The sequence below is a fragment of the Balaenoptera physalus genome, assembly GCF_965194825.1.
Source record: "Balaenoptera physalus genome assembly, chromosome: 14".
NCBI classification, from domain to species: Eukaryota; Metazoa; Chordata; class Mammalia; order Artiodactyla; family Balaenopteridae; genus Balaenoptera; species Balaenoptera physalus.
Window position 1 is genome coordinate 17,738,932 of NC_138893.1, and position 17,264 is coordinate 17,756,195.

The 17,264-nt window shown below is 65.6% G+C and overlaps 1 protein-coding gene across 3 annotated transcripts in view; it reads left to right on the forward strand.

Annotated features, from left to right (window-relative positions):
• Positions 1-17,264, forward strand: part of FMN2 (formin 2) — a 1,374,845-nt gene that overhangs the window by 465,492 nt on the left and 892,089 nt on the right. The window lies entirely within an intron of this gene.

Here is a 17,264-nt window from a genome sequence, read left to right on the forward strand (position 1 = left end):
CCAGAGCACGCTGTGTTGGGAGGGGCCTGAGGAGGTGAGGCCTGCAGCGGTGCCAGGCGGAGGTGATGGCGGCCTCGGCCGTGGGCGACTAAAGGAGAATTTATAGTGGGAGGCAAAAATGCATACAGAACCCGGTATTCCAATGTGGTCTCCCATCCAAGTACTAACCAGGCCCGACCCTGCTTAGCTTCCAGGATCAGACGAGATGGGGCGCGTTCAGGGTGGTATGGCCGTAGAAGGCAGCGGGAGCCACGGGGCACCTCTTGAGGCTCAGCTTCGCTGGTGCTGCCGACATACCGCCAGCCCGGCAGCCAACCATCTCCAGCACGGCCCTGCCGTCTGCCAAGGCAGGCGACAGGAGGCCTCGGGGACCCTGGGTTGGCGGACACGTGGGTGACCTCGCAGCTCAGGTCAGGCGGGACCCTCCAGGCCCGTAGGCGCTTGGCCCTCCACCCCAGATCCCTCTTGACGCTCACAAGGACGTGGCCTTGGAGGCTTAAGGGCACGTGGCCCGCGGTTCCTTGGGCATTCACCACTCTGTCTGCCCACACAGCTCTAGGCAAAGGCCAGCCGCCGCCTGGCCGGCCCTACTGCCTGACGGCAGTTGGCCCGAAACCACTGGGAGACACCATTGAGTCGGCACGACCCCTTAGACCCAGCAAGGCCACCCTTGACCCACGCCAACTGCCGAACAAAGTTGCCTGTGCCTGGTGACCGGCTGGGCCAGAGGACCGGTCCCGGCCCAAGAACCCACTCCCGCCCACGGCCGTGGCGAAACGGCGGAGGGTGGGCTTTTTCCGGAGGGAGCTGTGGAGAGACACACAGGCAGACAGGTGGCGGCAGCGCGGATGGGCGCTGGTGCTGTCGGCCAGGTGCAGGTCGAAGGCCTTGCGGGCCTCCCGATCATCAGCCGGGCCTGCGGCAGAGTCTGGGTCAGAGCCAGCCACCCCGGGAGCGGCTGGGGTGCGGCTGCCTCCCAGGGCCGCCTTCTGGCGGCATGTCCAGCAGGACCAGCGGGAAGCGCCCCCTCCGGTGCACGCTGTGTTGGGAGAGGCTTGAGGAGATGAGGCCTGCAGCAGTGCCCGGATGGGGCAGAGGAATCCTCGGGCACCGGCGACTAAAGGAAAAGGCGGATTGGGAGGCCAAAAATACTACAGCACCCGGTTTTCCCAGGTGGTCTCCCATCCAGGTACTAAACAGACCCGACCCTGCTTAGCTTCAGGGATCAGACGAGATGGGGTGCGTTTAGGGTGGTATGGCTGCAGAAGGCAACGGGCGCCACGGGGTGCCTCTTGAGCCTCAGCTTAGCTGGTGCTGGCGAATTACCGCCGGTCTGGTGACCAGCCCTCGGCAGCACGGCCCTGCCGCCCACCCAGGCAGGCGACAGCAGGCCTCGGGGTCCAGGGGATGGTGGATTCTTGGGCGACCTCGCAACTCCGTTCAGGCGGCAACATCCAGGCTTGTAGGTGTTTGACGCTCTGCCCCAGATCCCACTTGACGCTCACAAGGTCTGGGACTCAGAGGCTTAAGGGCCAGTGGCCTGCTGTCCCTTGGGCATTTCCCACCGTGTCCACCCCCGCAGTGCTTGGCGCAGCCCAGCCATGGCCGCGCCGGCCCTCCTGCCCGACGGCGGTTGGCCCAAAGCCACTGGGAGCCACCATTGGGCCGGCACGGCCCCTTAGCCCCAGCAAAGCCACCCTTGTACCCACGCCACCCAAAAAGCACAGTTCTCGGCTTTGGAGGTCAGGCGACCTGGAGAACCGGTCATGGCCCACGACCCCACTCCTGCCTCCAGCTGTGGCGAAACAGCAGAGGGTGGGCTTTTTCCGGAGGTAGCTGTATAGAGACACACGGGCAGATAGGTGGCTGGGGCGTGCATGTGCGCTGGTGGGGGCGGCCAGGTGTAGCTCGAAGGCCTCGTGGGCCTATCGGCCGTCAGCCGGGCCTACGGTGCAGTCTGGGTGTAGGCCAGCCACCCCGGGAGCGGCTGGTTTATGGTTATCTACCAGGGCCGCCTTCTGGCCGCATGTCCAACCAGACCGGCGGGGTGCGCCCCCTCCAGAGCACGCTGTGTTGGGAGGGGCCTGAGGAGGTGAGGCCTGCAGCGGTGCCAGGCGGAGGTGATGGCGGCCTCGGCCGTGGGCGACTAAAGGAGAATTTATAGTGGGAGGCAAAAATGCATACAGAACCCGGTATTCCAATGTGGTCTCCCATCCAAGTACTAACCAGGCCCGACCCTGCTTAGCTTCCAGGATCAGACGAGATGGGGCGCGTTCAGGGTGGTATGGCCGTAGAAGGCAGCGGGAGCCACGGGGCACCTCTTGAGGCTCAGCTTCGCTGGTGCTGCCGACATACCGCCAGCCCGGCAGCCAACCATCTCCAGCACGGCCCTGCCGTCTGCCAAGGCAGGCGACAGGAGGCCTCGGGGACCCTGGGTTGGCGGACATGTGGGTGACCTCGCAGCTCAGGTCAGGCGGGACCCTCCAGGCCCGTAGGCGCTTGGCCCTCCACCCCAGATACTTCTTGACGCTCACAAGGACGTGGCCTTGGAGGCTTAAGGGCACGTGGCCCGCGGTTCCTTGGGCATTCACCACTCTGTCTGCCCACACAGCTCTAGGCAAAGGCCAGCCGCCGCCTGGCCGGCCCTACTGCCTGACGGCAGTTGGCCCGAAACCACTGGGAGACACCATTGAGTCGGCACGACCCCTTAGACCCAGCAAGGCCACCCTTGACCCACGCCAACTGCCGAACAAACTTGCCTGTGCCTGGTGACCGGCTGGGTCAGAGGACCGGTCCCAGCCCAAGAACCCACTCCCGCCCACGGCCGTGGCGAAACGGCGGAGGGTGGGCTTTTTCCGGAGGGAGCTGTGGAGAGACACACAGGCAGACAGGTGGCGGCAGCGCGGATGGGCGCTGGTGCTGTCGGCCAGGTGCAGGTCGAAGGCCTTGCGGGCCTCCCGATCATCAGCCGGGCCTGCGGCAGAGTCTGGGTCAGAGCCAGCCACCCCGGGAGCGGCTGGGGTGCGGCTGCCTCCCAGGGCCGCCTTCTGGCGGCATGTCCAGCAGGACCGGCGGGAAGCGCCCCCTCCGGCGCACGCTGTGTTGGGAGAGGCTTGAGGAGATGAGGACTGCAGCAGTGCCCGGATGGGGCAGAGGAATCCTCGGGCACCGGCGACTAAAGGAAAAGGCGTATTGGGAGGCCAAAAATACTACAGCACCCGGTTTTCCCAGGTGGTCTCCCATCCAGGTACTAAACAGACCCGACCCTGCTTAGCTTCAGGGATCAGACGAGATGGGGTGCGTTTAGGGTGGTATGGCTGCAGAAGGCAACGGGCGCCACGGGGTGCCTCTTGAGCCTCAGCTTAGCTGGTGTTGGCGAATTACCGCCAGTCTGGTGACCAGCCCTCGGCAGCACGGCCCTGCCGCACACCCAAGCAGGCGACAGCAGGCCTCGGGGTCCAGGGGGTGGTGGATTCTTGGGCGACCTCGCAACTCCGTTCAGGCGGCAACTTCCAGGCTTGTAGGTGTTTGACGCTCTGCCCCAGATCCCACTTGACGCTCACAAGGTCTGGGACTCAGAGGCTTAAGGACCAGTGGCCTGCTGTCCCTTGGGCATTTCCCACCGTGTCCACCCCCGCAGTGCTTGGCGCAGCCCAGCCATGGCCGCGCCGGCCCTCCTGCCCGACGGCGGTTGGCCCAAAGCCACTGGGAGCCACCATTGGGCCGGCACGGCCCCTTAGCCCCAGCAAAGCCACCCTTGTACCCACGCCACCCAAAAAGCACAGTTCTCGGCTTTGGAGGTCAGGCGACCTGGAGAACCGGTCATGGCCCACGACCCCACTCCTGCCTCCAGCTGTGGCGAAACAGCAGAGGGTGGGCTTTTTCCGGAGGTAGCTGTATAGAGACACACGGGCAGATAGGTGGCTGGGGCGTGCATGTGCGCTGGTGGGGGCTGTCAGGTGTAGCTCGAAGGCCTCGTGGGCCTATCGGCCGTCAGCCGGGCCTACGGTGCAGTCTGGGTGTAGGCCAGCCACCCCGGGAGCGGCTGGTTTATGGTTATCTACCAGGGCCGCCTTCTGGCCGCATGTCCAACCAGACCGGCGGGGTGCGCCCCCTCCAGAGCACGCTGTGTTGGGAGGGGCCTGAGGAGGTGAGGCCTGCAGCGGTGCCAGGCGGAGGTGATGGCGGCCTCGGCCGTGGGCGACTAAAGGAGAATTTATAGTGGGAGGCAAAAATGCATACAGAACCCGGTATTCCAATGTGGTCTCCCATCCAAGTACTAACCAGGCCCGACCCTGCTTAGCTTCCAGGATCAGACGAGATGGGGCGCGTTCAGGGTGGTATGGCCGTAGAAGGCAGCGGGAGCCACGGGGCACCTCTTGAGGCTCAGCTTCGCTGGTGCTGCCGACATACCGCCAGCCCGGCAGCCAACCATCTCCAGCACGGCCCTGCCGTCTGCCAAGGCAGGCGACAGGAGGCCTCGGGGACCCTGGGTTGGCGGACACGTGGGTGACCTCGCAGCTCAGGTCAGGCGGGACCCTCCAGGCCCGTAGGCGCTTGGCCCTCCACCCCAGATCCCTCTTGATGCTCACAAGGACGTGGCCTTGGAGGCTTAAGGGCACGTGGCCCGCGGTTCCTTGGGCATTCACCACTCTGTCTGCCCACACAGCTCTAGGCAAAGGCCAGCCGCCGCCTGGCCGGCCCTACTGCCTGACGGCAGTTGGCCCGAAACCACTGGGAGACACCATTGAGTCGGCACGACCCCTTAGACCCAGCAAGGCCACCCTTGACCCACGCCAACTGCCGAACAAAGTTGCCTGTGCCTGGTGACCGGCTGGGCCAGAGGACCGGTCCCGGCCCAAGAACCCACTCCCGCCCACGGCCGTGGCGAAACGGCGGAGGGTGGGCTTTTTCCGGAGGGAGCTGTGGAGAGACACACAGGCAGACAGGTGGCGGCAGCGCGGATGGGCGCTGGTGCTGTCGGCCAGGTGCAGGTCGAAGGCCTTGCGGGCCTCCCGATCATCAGCCGGGCCTGCGGCAGAGTCTGGGTCAGAGCCAGCCACCCCGGGAGCGGCTGGGGTGCGGCTGCCTCCCAGGGCCGCCTTCTGGCGGCATGTCCAGCAGGACCGGCGGGAAGCGCCCCCTCCGGCGCACGCTGTGTTGGGAGAGGCTTGAGGAGATGAGGCCTGCAGCAGTGCCCGGATGGGGCAGAGGAATCCTCGGGCACCGGCGACTAAAGGAAAAGGCGGATTGGGAGGCCAAAAATACTACAGCACCCGGTTTTCCCAGGTGGTCTCCCATCCAGGTACTAAACAGACCCGACCCTGCTTAGCTTCAGGGATCAGACGAGATGGGGTGCGTTTAGGGTGGTATGGCTGCAGAAGGCAACGGGCGCCACGGGGTGCCTCTTGAGCCTCAGCTTAGCTGGTGCTGGCGAATTACCGCCGGTCTGGTGACCAGCCCTCGGCAGCACGGCCCTGCCGCCCACCCAGGCAGGCGACAGCAGGCCTCGGGGTCCAGGGGGTGGTGGATTCTTGGGCGACCTCGCAACTCCGTTCAGGCGGCAACTTCCAGGCTTGTAGGTGTTTGACGCTCTGCCCCAGATCCCAGTTGACGCTCACAAGGTCTGGGACTCAGAGGCTTAAGGGCCAGTGGCCTGCTGTCCCTTGGGCATTTCCCACCGTGTCCACCCCCGCAGTGCTTGGCGCAGCCCAGCCATGGCCGCGCCGGCCCTCCTGCCCGACGGCGGTTGGCCCAAAGCCACTGGGAGCCACCATTGGGCCGGCACGGCCCCTTAGCCCCAGCAAAGCCACCCTTGTACCCACGCCACCCAAAAAGCACAGTTCTCGGCTTTGGAGGTCAGGCGACCTGGAGAACCGGTCATGGCCCACGACCCCACTCCTGCCTCCAGCTGTGGCGAAACAGCAGAGGGTGGGCTTTTTCCGGAGGTTGCTGTATAGAGACACACGGGCAGATAGGTGGCTGGGGCGTGCATGTGCGCTGGTGGGGGCGGCCAGGTGTAGCTCGAAGGCCTCGTGGGCCTATCGGCCGTCAGCCGGGCCTACGGTGCAGTCTGGGTGTAGGCCAGCCACCCCGGGAGCGGCTGGTTTATGGTTATCTACCAGGGCCGCCTTCTGGCCGCATGTCCAACCAGACCGGCGGGGTGCGCCCCCTCCAGAGCACGCTGTGTTGGGAGGGGCCTGAGGAGGTGAGGCCTGCAGCGGTGCCAGGCGGAGGTGATGGCGGCCTCGGCCGTGGGCGACTAAAGGAGAATTTATAGTGGGAGGCAAAAATGCATACAGAACCCGGTATTCCAATGTGGTCTCCCATCCAAGTACTAACCAGGCCCGACCCTGCTTAGCTTCCAGGATCAGACGAGATGGGGCGCGTTCAGGGTGGTATGGCCGTAGAAGGCAGCGGGAGCCACGGGGAACCTCTTGAGGCTCAGCTTCGCTGGTGCTGCCGACATACCGCCAGCCCGGCAGCCAACCATCTCCAGCACGGCCCTGCCGTCTGCCAAGGCAGGCGACAGGAGGCCTCGGGGACCCTGGGTTGGCGGACACGTGGGTGACCTCGCAGCTCAGGTCAGGCGGGACCCTCCAGGCCCGTAGGCGCTTGGCCCTCCACCCCAGATACCTCTTGACGCTCACAAGGACGTGGCCTTGGAGGCTTAAGGGCACGTGGCCCGCGGTTCCTTGGGCATTCACCACTCTGTCTGCCCACACAGCTCTAGGCAAAGGCCAGCCGCCGCCTGGCCGGCCCTACTGCCTGACGGCAGTTGGCCCGAAACCACTGGGAGACACCATTGAGTCGGCACGACCCCTTAGACCCAGCAAGGCCACCCTTGACCCACGCCAACTGCCGAACAAACTTGCCTGTGCCTGGTGACCGGCTGGGCCAGAGGACCGGTCCCGGCCCAAGAACCCACTCCCGCCCACGGCCGTGGCGAAACGGCGGAGGGTGGGCTTTTTCCGGAGGGAGCTGTGGAGAGACACACAGGCAGACAGGTGGCGGCAGCGCGGATGGGCGCTGGTGCTGTCGGCCAGGTGCAGGTCGAAGGCCTTGCGGGCCTCCCGATCATCAGCCGGGCCTGCGGCAGAGTCTGGGTCAGAGCCAGCCACCCCGGGAGCGGCTGGGGTGCGGCTGCCTCCCAGGGCCGCCTTCTGGCGGCATGTCCAGCAGGACCGGCGGGAAGCGCCCCCTCCGGCGCACGCTGTGTTGGGAGAGGCTTGAGGAGATGAGGCCTGCAGCAGTGCCCGGATGGGGCAGAGGAATCCTCGGGCACCGGCGACTAAAGGAAAAGGCGGATTGGGAGGCCAAAAATACTACAGCACCCGGTTTTCCCAGGTGGTCTCCCATCCAGGTACTAAACAGACCCGACCCTGCTTAGCTTCAGGGATCAGACGAGATGGGGTGCGTTTAGGGTGGTATGGCTGCAGAAGGCAACGGGCGCCACGGGGTGCCTCTTGAGCCTCAGCTTAGCTGGTGCTGGCGAATTACCGCCGGTCTGGTGACCAGCCCTCGGCAGCACGGCCCTGCCGCCCACCCAGGCAGGCGACAGCAGGCCTCGGGGTCCAGGGGGTGGTGGATTCTTGGGCGACCTCGCAACTCCGTTCAGGCGGCAACATCCAGGCTTGTAGGTGTTTGACGCTCTGCCCCAGATCCCAGTTGACGCTCACAAGGTCTGGGACTCAGAGGCTTAAGGGCCAGTGGCCTGCTGTCCCTTGGGCATTTCCCACCGTGTCCACCCCCACAGTGCTTGGCGCAGCCCAGCCATGGCCGCGCCGGCCCTCCTGCCCGACGGCGGTTGGCCCAAAGCCACTGGGAGCCACCATTGGGCCGGCACGGCCCCTTAGCCCCAGCAAAGCCACCCTTGTACCCACGCCACCCAAAAAGCACAGTTCTCGGCTTTGGAGGTCAGGCGACCTGGAGAACCGGTCATGGCCCACGACCCCACTCCTGCCTCCAGCTGTGGCGAAACAGCAGAGGGTGGGCTTTTTCCGGAGGTTGCTGTATAGAGACACACGGGCAGATAGGTGGCTGGGGCGTGCATGTGCGCTGGTGGGGGCGGCCAGGTGTAGCTCGAAGGCCTCGTGGGCCTATCGGCCGTCAGCCGGGCCTACGGTGCAGTCTGGGTGTAGGCCAGCCACCCCGGGAGCGGCTGGTTTATGGTTATCTACCAGGGCCGCCTTCTGGCCGCATGTCCAACCAGACCGGCGGGGTGCGCCCCCTCCAGAGCACGCTGTGTTGGGAGGGGCCTGAGGAGGTGAGGCCTGCAGCGGTGCCAGGCGGAGGTGATGGCGGCCTCGGCCGTGGGCGACTAAAGGAGAATTTATAGTGGGAGGCAAAAATGCATACAGAACCCGGTATTCCAATGTGGTCTCCCATCCAAGTACTAACCAGGCCCGACCCTGCTTAGCTTCCAGGATCAGACGAGATGGGGCGCGTTCAGGGTGGTATGGCCGTAGAAGGCAGCGGGAGCCACGGGGCACCTCTTGAGGCTCAGCTTCGCTGGTGCTGCCGACATACCGCCAGCCCGGCAGCCAACCATCTCCAGCACGGCCCTGCCGTCTGCCAAGGCAGGCGACAGGAGGCCTCGGGGACCCTGGGTTGGCGGACACGTGGGTGACCTCGCAGCTCAGGTCAGGCGGGACCCTCCAGGCCCGTAGGCGCTTGGCCCTCCACCCCAGATCCCTCTTGACGCTCACAAGGACGTGGCCTTGGAGGCTTAAGGGCACGTGGCCCGCGGTTCCTTGGGCATTCACCACTCTGTCTGCCCACACAGCTCTAGGCAAAGGCCAGCCGCCGCCTGGCCGGCCCTACTGCCTGACGGCAGTTGGCCCGAAACCACTGGGAGACACCATTGAGTCGGCACGACCCCTTAGACCCAGCAAGGCCACCCTTGACCCACGCCAACTGCCGAACAAAGTTGCCTGTGCCTGGTGACCGGCTGGGCCAGAGGACCGGTCCCGGCCCAAGAACCCACTCCCGCCCACGGCCGTGGCGAAACGGCGGAGGGTGGGCTTTTTCCGGAGGGAGCTGTGGAGAGACACACAGGCAGACAGGTGGCGGCAGCGCGGATGGGCGCTGGTGCTGTCGGCCAGGTGCAGGTCGAAGGCCTTGCGGGCCTCCCGATCATCAGCCGGGCCTGCGGCAGAGTCTGGGTCAGAGCCAGCCACCCCGGGAGCGGCTGGGTTGCGGCTGCCTCCCAGGGCCGCCTTCTGGCGGCATGTCCAGCAGGACCGGCGGGAAGCGCCCCCTCCGGCGCACGCTGTGTTGGGAGAGGCTTGAGGAGATGAGGCCTGCAGCAGTGCCCGGATGGGGCAGAGGAATCCTCGGGCACCGGCGACTAAAGGAAAAGGCGGATTGGGAGGCCAAAAATACTACAGCACCCGGTTTTCCCAGGTGGTCTCCCATCCAGGTACTAAACAGACCCGACCCTGCTTAGCTTCAGGGATCAGACGAGATGGGGTGCGTTTAGGGTGGTATGGCTGCAGAAGGCAACGGGCGCCACGGGGTGCCTCTTGAGCCTCAGCTTAGCTGGTGCTGGCGAATTACCGCCAGTCTGGTGACCAGCCCTCGGCAGCACGGCCCTGCCGCCCACCCAGGCAGGCGACAGCAGGCCTCGGGGTCCAGGGGGTGGTGGATTCTTGGGCGACCTCGCAACTCCGTTCAGGCGGCAACATCCAGGCTTGTAGGTGTTTGACGCTCTGCCCCAGATCCCACTTGACGCTCACAAGGTCTGGGACTCAGAGGCTTAAGGGCCAGTGGCCTGCTGTCCCTTGGGCATTTCCCACCGTGTCCACCCCCGCAGTGCTTGGCGCAGCCCAGCCATGGCCGCGCCGGCCCTCCTGCCCGACGGCGGTTGGCCCAAAGCCACTGGGAGCCACCATTGGGCCGGCACGGCCCCTTAGCCCCAGCAAAGCCACCCTTGTACCCACGCCACCCAAAAAGCACAGTTCTCGGCTTTGGAGGTCAGGCGACCTGGAGAACCGGTCATGGCCCACGACCCCACTCCTGCCTCCAGCTGTGGCGAAACAGCAGAGGGTGGGCTTTTTCCGGAGGTTGCTGTATAGAGACACACGGGCAGATAGGTGGCTGGGGCGTGCATGTGCGCTGGTGGGGGCGGCCAGGTGCAGCTCGAAGGCCTCGTGGGCCTATCGGCCGTCAGCCGGGCCTACGGTGCAGTCTGGGTGTAGGCCAGCCACCCCGGGAGCGGCTGGTTTATGGTTATCTACCAGGGCCGCCTTCTGGCCGCATGTCCAACCAGACCGGCGGGGTGCGCCCCCTCCAGAGCACGCTGTGTTGGGAGGGGCCTGAGGAGGTGAGGCCTGCAGCGGTGCCAGGCGGAGGTGATGGCGGCCTCGGCCGTGGGCGACTAAAGGAGAATTTATAGTGGGAGGCAAAAATGCATACAGAACCCGGTATTCCAATGTGGTCTCCCATCCAAGTACTAACCAGGCCCGACCCTGCTTAGCTTCCAGGATCAGACGAGATGGGGCGCGTTCAGGGTGGTATGGCCGTAGAAGGCAGCGGGAGCCACGGGGCACCTCTTGAGGCTCAGCTTCGCTGGTGCTGCCGACATACCGCCAGCCCGGCAGCCAACCATCTCCAGCACGGCCCTGCCGTCTGCCAAGGCAGGCGACAGGAGGCCTCGGGGACCCTGGGTTGGCGGACACGTGGGTGACCTCGCAGCTCAGGTCAGGCGGGACCCTCCAGGCCCGTAGGCGCTTGGCCCTCCACCCCAGATACCTCTTGACGCTCACAAGGACGTGGCCTTGGAGGCTTAAGGGCACGTGGCCCGCGGTTCCTTGGGCATTCACCACTCTGTCTGCCCACACAGCTCTAGGCAAAGGCCAGCCGCCGCCTGGCCGGCCCTACTGCCTGACGGCAGTTGGCCCGAAACCACTGGGAGACACCATTGAGTCGGCACGACCCCTTAGACCCAGCAAGGCCACCCTTGACCCACGCCAACTGCCGAACAAAGTTGCCTGTGCCTGGTGACCGGCTGGGCCAGAGGACCGGTCCCGGCCCAAGAACCCACTCCCGCCCACGGCCGTGGCGAAACGGCGGAGGGTGGGCTTTTTCCGGAGGGAGCTGTGGAGAGACACACAGGCAGACAGGTGGCGGCAGCGCGGATGGGCGCTGGTGCTGTCGGCCAGGTGCAGGTCGAAGGCCTTGCGGGCCTCCCGATCATCAGCCGGGCCTGCGGCAGAGTCTGGGTCAGAGCCAGCCACCCCGGGAGCGGCTGGGGTGCGGCTGCCTCCCAGGGCCGCCTTCTGGCGGCATGTCCAGCAGGACCGGCGGGAAGCGCCCCCTCCGGCGCACGCTGTGTTGGGAGAGGCTTGAGGAGATGAGGCCTGCAGCAGTGCCCGGATGGGGCAGAGGAATCCTCGGGCACCGCCGACTAAAGGAAAAGGCGGATTGGGAGGCCCAAAATACTACAGCACCCGGTTTTCCCAGGTGGTCTCCCATCCAGGTACTAAACAGACCCGACCCTGCTTAGCTTCAGGGATCAGACGAGATGGGGTGCGTTTAGGGTGGTATGGCTGCAGAAGGCAACGGGCGCCACGGGGTGCCTCTTGAGCCTCAGCTTAGCTGGTGCTGGCGAATTACCGCCAGTCTGGTGACCAGCCCTCGGCAGCACGGCCCTGCCGCCCACCCAAGCAGGCGACAGCAGGCCTCGGGGTCCAGGGGGTGGTGGATTCTTGGGCGACCTCGCAACTCCGTTCAGGCGGCAACATCCAGGCTTGTAGGTGTTTGACGCTCTGCCCCAGATCCCACTTGACGCTCACAAGGTCTGGGACTCAGAGGCTTAAGGGCCAGTGGCCTGCTGTCCCTTGGGCATTTCCCACCGTGTCCACCCCCGCAGTGCTTGGCGCAGCCCAGCCATGGCCGCGCCGGCCCTCCTGCCCGACGGCGGTTGGCCCAAAGCCACTGGGAGCCACCATTGGGCCGGCACGGCCCCTTAGCCCCAGCAAAGCCACCCTTGTACCCACGTCACCCAGAAAGCACAGTTCTCGGCTTTGGAGGTCAGGCGACCTGGAGAACCGGTCATGGCCCACGACCCCACTCCTGCCTCCAGCTGTGGCGAAACAGCAGAGGGTGGGCTTTTTCCGGAGGTTGCTGTATAGAGACACACGGGCAGATAGGTGGCTGGGGCGTGCATGTGCGCTGGTGGGGGCGGCCAGGTGCAGCTCGAAGGCCTCGTGGGCCTATCGGCCGTCAGCCGGGCCTACGGTGCAGTCTGGGTGTAGGCCAGCCACCCCGGGAGCGGCTGGTTTATGGTTATCTACCAGGGCCGCCTTCTGGCCGCATGTCCAACCAGACCGGCGGGGTGCGCCCCCTCCAGAGCACGCTGTGTTGGGAGGGGCCTGAGGAGGTGAGGCCTGCAGCGGTGCCAGGCGGAGGTGATGGCGGCCTCGGCCGTGGGCGACTAAAGGAGAATTTATAGTGGGAGGCAAAAATGCATACAGAACCCGGTATTCCAATGTGGTCTCCCATCCAAGTACTAACCAGGCCCGACCCTGCTTAGCTTCCAGGATCAGACGAGATGGGGCGCGTTCAGGGTGGTATGGCCGTAGAAGGCAGCGGGAGCCACGGGGCACCTCTTGAGGCTCAGCTTCGCTGGTGCTGCCGACATACCGCCAGCCCGGCAGCCAACCATCTCCAGCACGGCCCTGCCGTCTGCCAAGGCAGGCGACAGGAGGCCTCGGGGACCCTGGGTTGGCGGACACGTGGGTGACCTCGCAGCTCAGGTCAGGCGGGACCCTCCAGGCCCGTAGGCGCTTGGCCCTCCACCCCAGATACCTCTTGACGCTCACAAGGACGTGGCCTTGGAGGCTTAAGGGCACGTGGCCCGCGGTTCCTTGGGCATTCACCACTCTGTCTGCCCACACAGCTCTAGGCAAAGGCCAGCCGCCGCCTGGCCGGCCCTACTGCCTGACGGCAGTTGGCCCGAAACCACTGGGAGACACCATTGAGTCGGCACGACCCCTTAGACCCAGCAAGGCCACCCTTGACCCACGCCAACTGCCGAACAAAGTTGCCTGTGCCTGGTGACCGGCTGGGCCAGAGGACCGGTCCCGGCCCAAGAACCCACTCCCGCCCACGGCCGTGGCGAAACGGCGGAGGGTGGGCTTTTTCCGGAGGGAGCTGTGGAGAGACACACAGGCAGACAGGTGGCGGCAGCGCGGATGGGCGCTGGTGCTGTCGGCCAGGTGCAGGTCGAAGGCCTTGCGGGCCTCCCGATCATCAGCCGGGCCTGCGGCAGAGTCTGGGTCAGAGCCAGCCACCCCGGGAGCGGCTGGGGTGCGGCTGCCTCCCAGGGCCGCCTTCTGGCGGCATGTCCAGCAGGACCGGCGGGAAGCGCCCCCTCCGGCGCACGCTGTGTTGGGAGAGGCTTGAGGAGATGAGGCCTGCAGCAGTGCCCGGATGGGGCAGAGGAATCCTCGGGCACCGCCGACTAAAGGAAAAGGCGGATTGGGAGGCCCAAAATACTACAGCACCCGGTTTTCCCAGGTGGTCTCCCATCCAGGTACTAAACAGACCCGACCCTGCTTAGCTTCAGGGATCAGACGAGATGGGGTGCGTTTAGGGTGGTATGGCTGCAGAAGGCAACGGGCGCCACGGGGTGCCTCTTGAGCCTCAGCTTAGCTGGTGCTGGCGAATTACCGCCAGTCTGGTGACCAGCCCTCGGCAGCACGGCCCTGCCGCCCACCCAAGCAGGCGACAGCAGGCCTCGGGGTCCAGGGGGTGGTGGATTCTTGGGCGACCTCGCAACTCCGTTCAGGCGGCAACATCCAGGCTTGTAGGTGTTTGACGCTCTGCCCCAGATCCCACTTGACGCTCACAAGGTCTGGGACTCAGAGGCTTAAGGGCCAGTGGCCTGCTGTCCCTTGGGCATTTCCCACCGTGTCCACCCCCGCAGTGCTTGGCGCAGCCCAGCCATGGCCGCGCCGGCCCTCCTGCCCGACGGCGGTTGGCCCAAAGCCACTGGGAGCCACCATTGGGCCGGCACGGCCCCTTAGCCCCAGCAAAGCCACCCTTGTACCCACGCCACCCAAAAAGCACAGTTCTCGGCTTTGGAGGTCAGGCGACCTGGAGAACCGGTCATGGCCCACGACCCCACTCCTGCCTCCAGCTGTGGCGAAACAGCAGAGGGTGGGCTTTTTCCGGAGGTAGCTGTATAGAGACACACGGGCAGATAGGTGGCTGGGGCGTGCATGTGCGCTGCTGGGGGCGGCCAGGTGTAGCTCGAAGGCCTCGTGGGCCTATCGGCCGTCAGCCGGGCCTACGGTGCAGTCTGGGTGTAGGCCAGCCACCCCGGGAGCGGCTGGTTTATGGTTATCTACCAGGGCCGCCTTCTGGCCGCATGTCCAACCAGACCGGCGGGGTGCGCCCCCTCCAGAGCACGCTGTGTTGGGAGGGGCCTGAGGAGGTGAGGCCTGCAGCGGTGCCAGGCGGAGGTGATGGCGGCCTCGGCCGTGGGCGACTAAAGGAGAATTTATAGTGGGAGGCAAAAATGCATACAGAACCCGGTATTCCAATGTGGTCTCCCATCCAAGTACTAACCAGGCCCGACCCTGCTTAGCTTCCAGGATCAGACGAGATGGGGCGCGTTCAGGGTGGTATGGCCGTAGAAGGCAGCGGGAGCCACGGGGCACCTCTTGAGGCTCAGCTTCGCTGGTGCTGCCGACATACCGCCAGCCCGGCAGCCAACCATCTCCAGCACGGCCCTGCCGTCTGCCAAGGCAGGCGACAGGAGGCCTCGGGGACCCTGGGTTGGCGGACACGTGGGTGACCTCGCAGCTCAGGTCAGGCGGGACCCTCCAGGCCCGTAGGCGCTTGGCCCTCCACCCCAGATACTTCTTGACGCTCACAAGGACGTGGCCTTGGAGGCTTAAGGGCACGTGGCCCGCGGTTCCTTGGGCATTCACCACTCTGTCTGCCCACACAGCTCTAGGCAAAGGCCAGCCGCCGCCTGGCCGGCCCTACTGCCTGACGGCAGTTGGCCCGAAACCACTGGGAGACACCATTGAGTCGGCACGACCCCTTAGACCCAGCAAGGCCACCCTTGACCCACGCCAACTGCCGAACAAAGTTGCCTGTGCCTGGTGACCGGCTGGGCCAGAGGACCGGTCCCGGCCCAAGAACCCACTCCCGCCCACGGCCGTGGCGAAACGGCGGAGGGTGGGCTTTTTCCGGAGGGAGCTGTGGAGAGACACACAGGCAGACAGGTGGCGGCAGCGCGGATGGGCGCTGGTGCTGTCGGCCAGGTGCAGGTCGAAGGCCTTGCGGGCCTCCCGATCATCAGCCGGGCCTGCGGCAGAGTCTGGGTCAGAGCCAGCCACCCCGGGAGCGGCTGGGGTGCGGCTGCCTCCCAGGGCCGCCTTCTGGCGGCATGTCCAGCAGGACCGGCGGGAAGCGCCCCCTCCGGCGCACGCTGTGTTGGGAGAGGCTTGAGGAGATGAGGCCTGCAGCAGTGCCCGGATGGGGCAGAGGAATCCTCGGGCACCGGCGACTAAAGGAAAAGGCGGATTGGGAGGCCAAAAATACTACAGCACCCTGTTTTCCCAGGTGGTCTCCCATCCAGGTACTAAACAGACCCGACCCTGCTTAGCTTCAGGGATCAGACGAGATGGGGTGCGTTTAGGGTGGTATGGCTGCAGAAGGCAACGGGCGCCACGGGGTGCCTCTTGAGCCTCAGCTTAGCTGGTGCTGGCGAATTACCGCCGGTCTGGTGACCAGCCCTCGGCAGCACGGCCCTGCCGCCCACCCAGGCAGGCGACAGCAGGCCTCGGGGTCCAGGGGGTGGTGGATTCTTGGGCGACCTCGCAACTCCGTTCAGGCGGCAACATCCAGGCTTGTAGGTGTTTGACGCTCTGCCCCAGATCCCAGTTGACGCTCACAAGGTCTGGGACTCAGAGGCTTAAGGGCCAGTGGCCTGCTGTCCCTTGGGCATTTCCCACCGTGTCCACCCCCGCAGTGCTTGGCGCAGCCCAGCCATGGCCACGCCGGCCCTCCTGCCCGACGGCGGTTGGCCCAAAGCCACTGGGAGCCACCATTGGGCCGGCACGGCCCCTTAGCCCCAGCAAAGCCACCCTTGTACCCACGCCACCCAAAAAGCACAGTTCTCGGCTTTGGAGGTCAGGCGACCTTGAGAACCGGTCATGGCCCACGACCCCACTCCTGCCTCCAGCTGTGGCGAAACAGCAGAGGGTGGGCTTTTTCCGGAGGTAGCTGTATAGAGACACGCGGGCAGATAGGTGGCTGGGGCGTGCATGTGCGCTGGTGGGGGCGGCCAGGTGTAGCTCGAAGGCCTCGTGGGCCTATCGGCCGTCAGCCGGGCCTACGGTGCAGTCTGGGTGTAGGCCAGCCACCCCGGGAGCGGCTGGTTTATGGTTATCTACCAGGGCCGCCTTCTGGCCGCATGTCCAACCAGACCGGCGGGGTGCGCCCCCTCCAGAGCACGCTGTGTTGGGAGGGGCCTGAGGAGGTGAGGCCTGCAGCGGTGCCAGGCGGAGGTGATGGCGGCCTCGGCCGTGGGCGACTAAAGGAGAATTTATAGTGGGAGGCAAAAATGCATACAGAACCCGGTATTCCAATGTGGTCTCCCATCCAAGTACTAACCAGGCCCGACCCTGCTTAGCTTCCAGGATCAGACGAGATGGGGCGCGTTCAGGGTGGTATGGCCGTAGAAGGCAGCGGGAGCCACGGGGCACCTCTTGAGGCTCAGCTTCGCTGGTGCTGCCGACATACCGCCAGCCCGGCAGCCAACCATCTCCAGCACGGCCCTGCCGTCTGCCAAGGCAGGCGACAGGAGGCCTCGGGGACCCTGGGTTGGCGGACACGTGGGTGACCTCGCAGCTCAGGTCAGGCGGGACCCTCCAGGCCCGTAGGCGCTTGGCCCTCCACCCCAGATCCCTCTTGACGCTCACAAGGACGTGGCCTTGGAGGCTTAAGGGCACGTGGCCCGCGGTTCCTTGGGCATTCACCACTCTGTCTGCCCACACAGCTCTAGGCAAAGGCCAGCCGCCGCCTGGCCGGCCCTACTGCCTGACGGCAGTTGGCCCGAAACCACTGGGAGACACCATTGAGTCGGCACGACCCCTTAGACCCAGCAAGGCCACCCTTGACCCACGCCAAGTGCCGAACAAAGTTGCCTGTGCCTGGTGACCGGCTGGGCCAGAGGAACGGTCCCGGCCCAAGAACCCAATCCCGCCCACGGCCGTGGTGAAACGGCGGAGGGTGGGCTTTTTCCG